Raw genomic sequence first — 11,533 nt, 5'->3', positions numbered from 1 at the left:
TGGCGGATCACTCAAAGGAAGTAATTTGACTTTTCCTGATAAGCAACAATACTTACCTACAAATGTGCGTATAGACCTACCTTCAACCTTCCAAGCACATGCACCACAAAAGGAGCACACAAAATTTAAGCCACCCAAGTTGTGGACCAAGCATTTTCCATGGTAGAGGGCAAGCATAGAGTCATGCTTCAAGATTGTTGCATTTGGATAAAGGCAACGAATAGATAGACAATAATGCTCAATTTTGGAGAATCCTCCTTCTTCAAAATTAATGCAAGGATGTTGTTGACCCTCCCAATTGTTGGCAACTCCAATAACGGAAGGTACTTCTAAAGGTCTAGTGCTTTGAGCATTTGTAGTACAATTTTCAATATGCATAGCCATTGCATCCATTTGTTGACCGCCATGGCTTAAATGCATGATATTCACACAATCTCCTAAAATACCCAATGGGATTTGCTGCAAAGATCGTTGAGCCCTAGCCCGTGCTGTTTCTCGCCTAGCTTTTCGAGAAATGTTGCACAATCTAGCTCGATGTGTGTGTCCTGGGGACAAAATCCGTGGTCTAGACACCATCTGTGTTAAATAATTTTTTTAAAAGAGTAATCACTTTGGGTGACTGGTTTAACACCAATCAAAAGGTTGTCAATAAATTTGAGTCTTCTAAATAGAAATATTTGCATCTATCTAATATGAGCTACCAATCTACTTGTCCTTGACCATAAGTTTGGCATGAATAACTTGTCATTCCATATCTCCTTTCCTCCCCCTTTCGCTACCTCTCCGTTTGTCTTTCTACCCCTCCCTATATCTTTTTATGTTTTCCTTTTTGTTTATTCCCTACCCTTAAAACCTTCTTTCCCTGCATGTGTGTCTGTGTGTGTATGTGTGTGTGTGTGTGTGTGTGTGTGAGAGAGAGAGAGAGAGAGAGAGAGAGAGAGAGAGAGAGAGAGAGAGAGAGAAGAGAGGAGAGAGAGAGAGACTACAATGATAAATTGAAGTATTGCTACATCACACACACACACACACACACACACACACACACAGAGCATTTCATGCATGTGTTCGTGGGGCGGGGGGAGAGAGAGAGAGAGAGAGAGAGAGAGAGAGAGAGAGAGAGAGAGAGAGAGAGAGAGACTACAATGATAATTTGAAGTTTTGCAACACCATTAGTTCAAAAAAGATTACATTTTAGGATAGGATGTAGTAACACCCCCCTGTGCGTTAGGCATGACAACACGATTAAGTCTCCTATCGATGGCATTGAAGCGATTAATTGCAATTTTTAAGGTTTTCATCTCAGACCCTAAATCTGCTACATGCGCTTTCAGAGCTTCAACTTGCTCCTTGTGTTCTTTGAAGGTCCTAATCTCAAACCCCAAACCTTCTACATATGCTTTCAAGGCTTCAACTTGGTCCTTGTGTTCTTTGAAGCACAAAGACAATTGTTGCACAACCTCATTTTGGAAATTTTCCATGAATGTATAGATTTCATGTTGATTGATTTCTAAACGTGCAGTTTCGTCCTTGATACCCTGCAATGCCAAAATCACCTCCTCTCGAAAGGTGATGTGGTCTTCTTCATCTTGAACTTGTTTGCAAACCTTTTGTAAGTAGTTTTTGCACTCTTGTTGGACAGCTTTGTTGCGTTCACAAAGTCCATGAATGATTTGTAAACGCTTTGAAGGACCCTCACAATTCAATTGCCCCCCTGATTTGGCCAACTGCTTTGCGGCTCGCACGCTATTGCACTTTGGAGGTGTAGGCATGATGACTTCATTTACATCATGATCTCCTTGAGAAACATTCCCAGAGTCGGAGGAAGGGCTATCCATCACTAAAAGAGAAAGATGCATCGATTAATTGCAAGTGATCATTAAAATGTATGTTGGTAACAACTTGTATGGTTAAGTAGAAACAAATTATGATAAAGTGGAACAACTTAGGTCTACACTTGTCACTGCTTTAGTCATGGAGGTGCATATAGCATGAATATATATATAGAGGGAGATAGATAGATAGATAGCTAGTCCATGCTCTTTGGCAACAACTGCACCTAAAAGAGCCCGCCATGTGGCAAATTATAATTAATTATAAACCTAGTCATGAGATTCATATAACATGGATATATATAGAGATGGAGATAGAAAGATAGATAAAGGGGGGGGGGAGAGGGGGGGAGACTACATTCGGCCAAGCATCAATCTTTCATCTAGAGAGACGTCTCCACTTCACATCCACTAAAAATAGGCCACAGCTTTATGGCCCTAGCCCTATCTATTGTTGGCAATATGCGGCTCGCACGCTATTGCGCCCTGGAGGTGTAGGCATGATGACTTCATTTACATCATGATCTCCTTGAGAAACGTTCCCAAAGTCAAAAGAAGGGCTATCCATCAATGAAAGAGAATAGATGCATAAATTCATTGCAAGTGATCATGCACAAACTGAAATCTTGGATGCTATATTTATTTCCAAAAATGATTTTGAATGTTTGAAAAAATGAATTTTCCCGAACACTGGTTGGACCTAAGGTCTCTCTCTCTCTCTCTCTCTCTCTCTCTCTCCATTCATTCATTCCCTTGATCATGCACAAACTGAAATCGTGGACGCTATATTTATTTCGAAAAATGATTTGAATGTTTGGAAAAATGATTTTTTCCGAACACTGGTTGGACCTAAGGTCTCTCTCTCTCTCTCTCTCTCTCTCTCTCTCTCTCTCTCTCTCTCTCTCTCTCTCTCTCTCTCTCTCTCTCTCGCGCGCGCGCGCGTGCGTGCGAGGATCAGTGTTGCACCTACTCTAAGAGCATGTTGTACGATGCCCTTACAACAAAGCTATAGGCTCGAAAGCTTGCGCGAAGAAGCCAACCGAGCCGGTTCCCAGTTAGTGCCAATCGGCTGCCCAGCAGCTCCGTAAACCTTGCGTATGCGTAAACCTTGCAGCTGGTACATGTCTTCATATTCAGGCTGCACAGCCGACGGGGAGTTGATGGGTCGCAACTCGCAGGGAGTGGAGGGAAGGTGAAGAGGCAAGGAGTGGAGCTGGTAGCCGTTGCCACACCGAGAGAGAGAGAGAGAGAGAAAGAGATTTGTCATTTTCTAGGGAGAGGAGAGAAAGAGAGGGAGGGACAAACTTGTCATTGCAAGCCATTAAATGCAGTATTTCTCATGGGCAAGCCATTATATGGTGTCTACTTTTATGACCTACTAACTAATTTTTGGTTTCATGGCATTGTGTTCAGTCATGAATGCCATATATACAAAGTGTTGAACCTATCCCATAAGTATATATAGTCATTATTACCTTTCCGACGTCTCAAAATGCATTCCACCATGACCATTGACATCTTCGAGTTCTACTCGAAATGCTCTGAAATTTATTTTTATCTGCATGCCTGCAATGAGCAATGTGCATCTAAGAGCACATAGTTCAATAGATGGAGCACCATCATTACCTTGCCGACGTCTCAAAATGCATTCCACCATGACCATTGACATCTTCGAGTTCTACTCGAAATGCCCTGAAATGTATTTTTATCTGCATGCCTGCAATGAGCAATGTGCATCTAAGAGCACATAGTTCAATAGATGGAGCACCATTTTTGCAGGTATGTGGGGCATGAGAAAAAGAATCTCTTTCTGCTAACATTGCACGTTATGCATCTTGACGATTGCTAGTGTAGGTTTCTTTGAATGGATGAGGAAAAGCTGGCCCACACTCAAAAAATCACATAAACAACATATAGCATGTTTATGGCCCTCCTTTGCTAAGTTTGACTACCCCATTGTCAAAACTTAAGAAAGCCAACATAATGTAATCCAACTACTTTCAAAATTCTAAACATAAAGACCACAATTTCTAAGCGGTCTGCAAAATGTCCTTGAGAACATATGAATCTTCTTTAACTTGAAAAATCTACATATGTTAATTAAGGGCAAGGGCAAGGTGCGCTTTCTTCTTTTATACGTTGGTTTCACCAGAAAAAAAAACAAAGTGAATGGTGCAGGGTTGGTGTACGCCAGCGAAAAATAGAGGTGGTCGGCAAGCTGAGATACCTGGGACAGCGAATATGGAGGTGGGTCAACATGAGGGAGAACCCTTGCTTTGGTGTACCAGCGGCTAGCCGGTCGTGGGCAAGAGGGGGGAGATGGCGCAGGAGGCTTGGAAGCCTCGAATGCAGTAGGAGGGTTGGTGCATGCAAACCATAAATGGAATTACGTTAGCAAGAGGCCTGGAATGGTGCAGATGGAGGTGGATCAGGACGAGGGAGAGCCCACACTTTGACCTCCTTGGCTTGTAGAGAGGGTGGCGGACTCGAACTGTAGAGAGGGTGGCGGACTGGAATTGTAGAGATTTGTTTAGCTTGGTCGACATTGCTTCCGTCCCTGTGTATTGCTGAGGCAGCATGAGAGCAGGAGGAGAGAGTCGATGGCACATGCGTGGAATGGAGGAGGTGAGGCAGGTTGGTCAGTTGGGTAGCTGGTGCTCAGGAGGCAGCTGAAGTTTCTATGCATGGCGGGTGGCGGGCAGCTGGAGTTTTTTTATGCATGGCGGGTGGCGGGTCTGAGTTGCAGGAGCTAGGTGGCTTAACGGCATGGCGATCAGGAGGCAGGTGGTTACACTCGCTCAGTACACAGCCTCGCCCTCAATTGGAGAGAGAGAGAGAGAGAGAGAGAGAGAGAGAACCTGGGCAGCTACGAAGAGGACAGCTTCAGCTGGCTGCTAAGGAAGATTCAACACCGCCTGCTGCCGAGGAAGATTCAGCACCGCCTGCTGCCAGTGGAGAGAACCGCGCCTAGCAACAAAAACAACATTAGCTGTCTACAAAGAGTGAGGGCGGGCCTCGCCGACTCTTACTATGACACAAATTAACTTAATGACACAAATGCTAGAACTTTGAGCGGCTCTTTCTTTGGATGGGTGTTGTCACACACACACACACACACACAAAGTCTTGTATCCAGTTCTCATAGGTGGTCCTCTCTCTCTCTCTCTCTCTCTCTCTCTCTCTCTCTCTCTCTCTCTCTCCAGTGTTTAAATCACTCGTGCGTCTATGTACTCTCTTCAAATAACATTGCAGAGCAAAACGACGTGTCATGTCGCGTTCAGTTGCGCAAACTTTGTGCGTGTGTGTGTGTCGCACTCGTTGTTTGGTCAGGCCAACTCAAAGCACACTCGCCAGTTCTATTGGTATCACCTCACTCAGCCAAGTATGGCTAGACGAAACCATTTTCAACCACGTGGCCGCCTGAATTCCTCTTTCATATATAGTATAGATGACCGTCTCTCTCTCTCTCTCTCTCTCTCTCTCTCTCTCTCTCTCTCTCTCTCTACGCACTATTCACCTAGGTCGTCGGGGCTGCAGGGAACATAACTGGCTGAAGGCAAGGGGAAAAGGAGAAATTCCGGCCCAAAATAGAGAGAAAAGTGTGAAACTCCAGAAAAAAAGCATAATTTTCTAAAACTTCCTCTTGACAAAATCAAGGAAATGAATTTTGTATGTGTGAAAAAATGATTTTTCTCAAACACAGGGAGTAGATGCTTAAACTCTCTCTCTCTCTCTCTCTCTCTCTCTCTCTGTGCATCAGTGTTCGAGAAAAGTGCGTCAACTAAGCTTTGACCAATCGAATTGAACAATCAAAACAGCCAATTGAAGGGACGGGGAGAAGGAGAAAGTCCGCTTGGAAAATTCAAGAAAATAGAGTTAAATTGCAAAAAAATCATCTATCTTGAAAAAAATTCTCCCCCAAAGCAAACGTCTGATTGATTTTTTTTTGGTAAAATTACCAAACGAAAATACCCCTCTAATTTGTGGAAATTCCCAAAATATCTCCCAAATTTCAAAAGTTACCAAAACACCCTTATATTTATGTTCCTAATCTAAGGCAGAAGTAAGCAAGGACGCATCGAAGGCAGAAGCAAGGGCACCATCCTCAAAATATCGTGTCTTGCTGAGCTGATGGAGAAAGTTGCAGTGACTACAAAGGTACCTGGAAACTCTAATATGGCTAAGTTGCAAGCTGGCTATCTCTTCCCTAAAATTGCAAGGCGACACAATGCGCATATATTGCAGAAGTATCCAGATGCCAGTGTTAAATCACTCGTGCGCCTATGTACTCTCTTCAATTAACATTGCAGAGCAAGAAGACGTGTCACGTCGCGTTTAATTGTGCAAACTTTGTGCGCGTGTGTGTGTCACGCTCGTTGTTTGGTCCGGCTCAGAGCACACTCGCCAGTTCTATTGGTATCACCTCACTCAGACTAGTATGGCCAGACGAAACCATTTTCAACCACGTGGCCGCCTGAATTCCTCTTTCATATATAGTATAGATGACCATCTCTCTCTCTCTCTCTCTCTACCTACGCACTATTCACATAGGTCGTCGGGGCTGCAGGGAACATAGCTGGCTGAAGGCAAGGGGAAAAGGAGAAATTTCGGCCCAAAATAGAGAAAAAAGTGTGAAACTCCAGAAAAAAAGCATAATTTTCTAAAACTTCCTCTTGAAAAAATCAAGGAAATGAATTTTGTATGTGTGGAAAAATGATTTTTCTCAAACACAGGGAGTAGGTGCTTAAACTCTCTCTCTCTCTCTCTCTCTCTCTCTCTCTGTGCATCAGTGTTTAAGAAAAGTGCGTCAACTAAGCTTTGACCAATCGAATTGAACAATCAAAACACCCGGTTGAAGGGAGGGGGAGAAGGAGAAATTCTGCTTGGAAAATTCAAGAAAATAGAGTTAAATTGCAAAAAAAATCATCTATCTTGAAAAAAATTCTCTCTGAAACTACCCCAAAGCAAACGTCTGATTGATTTTTTTTTTGGTAAAATTACCAAACCAAAATACCCCTCTAATTTGTGGAAATTCCCAAAATATCTCCCAAATTTCAAAAGTTACCAAAATACCCTTGTATTTATGTTCCTAATCTAAGGGAGAAGTAAGTAAGGACGCATCGAAGGCAAAAGCAAGGGCACCATCCTCAAAATATCGTGTCTTGCTGAGCCGATGGAGAAAGTTGCAATGACTACAAAGGTAGCTCGAAACTCTAATATGGCTAAGTTGCAGGCTGGCTATCTCTTCCCTAAAATTGCAAGGCGACATAATGCGCATATATTGCAGAAGTATCCAGATGCCAGTGTTAAATCACTCGTGCACCTATGTATTCTCTTCAAATAACATTGCAGAGCAAGACGACGTGTCACGTTGCGTTCAATTGCGCAAACTTTGTGTGCGTGTGTGTGTCGCGCTCGTTGTTTGGTCGGGCCAACTCAGAGCACACTCGCCGGTTCTATTGGTATCACCTCACTCAGGCAAGTATGGCCAGATGAAACCATTTTCAACCATGTGGCTGCTTGAATTCCTCTTTCATATATAGTATAGATGACCGTCTCTCTCTCTCTCTCTCTCTCTCTCTCTCTCTCTCTCTCTCTCTCTCTCTCTCTCTCTCTCTCTCTCTCCGCAGTATCCACCTAGGTCATCGGGGCTGCAGGGAACATAGCTGGCTGAAGGCAAGGGGAAAAGGAGAAATTCCGGCCCAAAATAGAGAAAAAAGTGTGAAACTCCAAAAGTCATTAGCTTGGGTATTGGCGATACCACATAGCCCATCCCTTTGCCCATATCCTCATCCATGGAAGCCAAAGCCAAAGCCTTGTCTACTCATGAAGGATATAGTGGATATGGTGTTGAGCAGGGGGAGAAACCCCTTCGTGCTGCCATAGCCAAGAGGCTTTATGTGGACCTCAACATCAATGAAGAGAGAGAGAGAGAGAGAGGGAGAGAGAGAGAGAGAGAGAGAGTCCAAGGTGATGAAGGTGAAAAGGATAGGGCCAGCATAACACGTGGCCACATCTCTCTCTCTCTCTCTCTCTATCTGTGTCTGTGTGTGAGCAGTTGGGTCTCGAAAATACTGTGGTGGTAGCCGACTGTGGAGAGAGAGAGAGAGAGAGAGAGAGAGAGAGAGAGAGAGAGAGAGAGAGAGAGAGAGAGAGAGAGAGAGAGAGGAACTGCACTAAAATCTTGACCGCAAAGTTGGAGCTTATGCTTTGATTGGACTCAATGTTTAGGAAAAATGCGTCTCAAATTAATATTGCGCCATTTTCAATTTCAAAAATGCCGGTTAAAGGCAAGGGGAAAAGGAGAAATTCCGCCCCAAACTAGAAGAAATTGGTGTAAAAACCCTCTTGGAAAACTCAAGAAAGGGTATTTTGAATGTTTGGAGAAATGATTTTTCCCGAACACTAATTGGACCTAAGGTGACAGGTCTCTCTCCCTCCGTATCTCTCTCTCTCACTCAAAAAGGGTGAATTTTGAATGTTTGGAAAAATGATTTATCAATGTGGTTCACTTATTACCTCAAGTGTATAATTTGCCCGAAATTCTACCATTGAATTGATGATAAGGATCTTCCGACCAAAGAGGCGCTCTCTATTATGAGTCTCACCTGCTCTCTCTCTCTCTCTCTCTCTCTCCCCGCACCCATCGGACTCTTTTAGCGCTCTAGTATTCATTGGGTAACATGGTTTTGCCTCTCTCTCTCTCTCTCTCTCTCTGAGGATCAGCGCATGTGCTTTGCATACAAAATCCATCACTAATAAAGCAGCCACCAATTAAACACAGCAGGCCGAGTCCAACGCGAATACACACACAAAGCTCTCTCTGTCTTTGCGTCACATGGGACAACAACTATGGAAACATCTCTCTCTCTCTCTCTCTCTCTCTCTCACCCACACACAAACATGCACGTGGAAAAGATTTTCACACACGAGTTTCATAGATTGTACAAGCGAACGGATCATGAGAAAAGTGATGCGAGTGTGGTGGGTACCTGTTGCCATCGACCACCCGGTTCCTACCCGTTGTTTACCATATTTATATTTACATAATAAAATACAAGACACTTTTGTGTGAAATGCGCCACCTTCCAGGTGCATTTTTGCATGCTGGGCGGAGAGACAGACACTCTCTCTCTCTCTCTCTCTCTCTCTCTCTCTCTCGACAGAGGAGCTGCTGCAGGTGAGTCGCTAGGTCCATGCATTTCTGAGCTGCACCATTTCATGTGCATGAAATATTTTCGCCAGACATTCTGCATGTTTTAGTTTTGCCTTCTTAGATTTATAAAGCAATGCTATATCGTGGGCTGTTTCGTTATGCCACAGAGAGAGAGAGAGAGAGAGAGAGAGAGAGAGAGAGAGAGAGAGAGAGAGCTGGCCCATAAGAAAATTCCATGTACAGGGCTGTGAGCCTGATGGACACTGTCAATGTACAGAAATGGTAGTATTCTCAATGGGATGAAATTGATGGGTACAAGAGTTTAATTCTATGAAACAAGGTGGCACTGCCAGAGAGAGAGAGAGAGAGAGAGAGAGAGAGAGAGAGAGAGAGAAAGAATTCGTGGCCTCCTCAGCTACACCTGCCGCCTTGCATTGTAATAGAAAAGCCCTCTCTGTCTCTCTTTCTTTCTCTATCGCGCGCAGACAACAAGCACACAAACGTGGAAGCACACAAAACCCAGAAAGACTAGAGGATTCTCGTAATAGAAAAATTCTACTTATGGCCCAAGATTCAAGGCCACAATTTTGTAGTAAAACATCGAAATGATGCATTAGCAAGTTCCTCCGGCAGTGCCAACAAAACGATGTATGGCAGTTTCCATGCTTGTATCTGCTATGGATGAAACAAGAAAATCACATACTAAGCGTTTACCATATCCAATTGCTCTGGAGCTCAGTCCCAAGTTCCATGCTTCCAAACCCTAGCAAATAAGAGATGTACAATCATGCTCAACTATGGGGACACACACACACACACACACACACACACACACACGATGGAATGAAATGTTTATTTACGTTGTCATATGATCCAAATGTCTAGTAAAGAAAATACAAAAGACTAATGTAACAAAGGCTAAAAGTGAACCGTCAAGTGAACCAATTGAGTGAGCTGGTGACCTATCTGCTAAAAATCCTAATCTCCTCAGTGGACTGCCCTTGTAAGTGTTAAAGTTATGGCATCTCAAGCGAACTGCCCATGTGATCCTGATATTTATTTTGGCTTTTAGGTATTTATTTTACTTATTTGTCAAAGTCTTGGTAGGGCAATTTCTTGAGGTGGCTAGAAGTCTCTCTCTCTCTCTCTCTCTCGCATTCTCCCCTTGGTCTAGACGCTTCCACATCGTTGACTTTGACATGGTATCAAAGTCTCGTGCTCCTTGATCGCGGGAGAGATCGTCATGGAGAAGAGGAATCCGAGAGAGCTCGCTCATCGGCATTTTTGTCCTTGCTTGCGGCGTTTTTGGGTGCCACTGGATGTTCCAGCATTTTAAAACGCTTGGGATTGGCAGTTTTGGAGGGCTTCCTCTTGGTGAGCAGAGCGCTGGTGGCAAGGCTCCTTGCGACAGCGTTTTAGGACCTTGGTGCCCTAGCATGTGAAGGCCCTCGAGAATCTCGTATTTCGGCACGGCTAGAGGACGAACATTGAAGCATTGGAGGAGATTCCTTTTGTGTGTCTTGGGGAAGTGAGAAGGCGGCTTGTAAGGGCAACGGAAATTTTGTTTTTGTTGCGGCTTGGGAAATTTTTGAGGCCATTTGGAGTATGAAAGGAAGGCAAAGTTTCAAGATGTAGTACCTATGGGATGGACTACCCATGCTGAACCACCAATGACTCGAATAACCAATATTGACTATCGGCTATGGAAAGCGGATCAACGAGTTCCTAGTTTGTCACAAACTGATAACGTGGCATGACCAATAATAAGTTATGCCAACTTATGGACAACTGCCGAGGGGCCAAAAGGGACAACTAGGCATTACAATAATGCGCAGGCAGTGTTGATGTGGCTGCTGTACGTACGCCCACGATTCACTCTATTGACGTGGTTGCCTGAGACAATAGTCTCGGACAAAGATCCCCGATTCACGAGTTTGTTTTGGAGGGCTATTTGGGAGAACATTGGCATGCGGTTAGAGTTCTTGTCATCATTCCACCCGTAGACAGATGGGCAATTTGAGATTGCAAATTCAGCTATTCTGGATTTACAGAAGTCTTACATCTCTGATCAGGAGACTCAATGGGTTTTTTTTTTGCCTTTGGTGGAATTTGCCTACAACAACACGGTTCACTCTTCGATGGGGAAGGCGCCATTTGAGATAATTGAAGGTTCTAAGAAGGTTCCACCCTTTCTCAGCACTAAAGATAAGATTTTTGAAGCCGGCCAGTACACGAGGGACATGGACACTGCTTTTGCCAAGGTTCGTGAGGCTTTAGAGAAGTCTCAAGAACGACATAAGAAGGCAGTAGTACAACATCGACGAGACTTGAAACTAAAGGAAGACGGTTGGGTGCTCTTACGTTTCGAGAAGCCACGCCCAAGGAAACGAAAGGGAAAGGAGCGGTTTTTTCCAAAGCTTGGCATGAGGTATTATGGCCCTTTCCAGATTAAAGAAAAGATAAATAATGTCTCCTTTCGATTGAAGCTGCCCGATACTTGGAAGATTCACAGTGCATTCCATATGAGTCTCTTGAAACCTTTTAAAGG

The 11,533-nt window shown here is 43.9% G+C and overlaps 1 protein-coding gene across 3 annotated transcripts in view; it reads left to right on the top strand.

The window, feature by feature from the left end:
- The first annotated feature begins 8,859 nt into the window (after positions 1–8,859).
- LOC147434396 (transcription factor ABORTED MICROSPORES-like) overlaps positions 8,860–11,533 on the top strand; it is a 112,324-nt gene continuing 109,650 nt past the window's right edge. For 2 of the 3 annotated variants that reach the window (XM_086490869.1, XM_086490870.1), the window contains exon 1: positions 8,861–9,009. The gene's annotated coding sequence lies outside the window, so the exon portion shown is untranslated. Of the gene's footprint in view, positions 9,010–11,533 lie in introns of all 3 variants that reach the window. The other variant, XM_086490872.1, reaches the window with a different exon arrangement.

The sequence above is a fragment of the Adiantum capillus-veneris genome, chromosome 19 (assembly GCF_014529385.1).
Source record: "Adiantum capillus-veneris isolate H3 chromosome 19, ASM1452938v2, whole genome shotgun sequence".
In the NCBI taxonomy this organism is placed as follows: Eukaryota; Viridiplantae; Streptophyta; class Polypodiopsida; order Polypodiales; family Pteridaceae; genus Adiantum; species Adiantum capillus-veneris.
The sequence above is the reverse complement of the archived record's forward strand: the minus strand, read 5'-3'. Positions and strand labels throughout refer to the sequence as shown.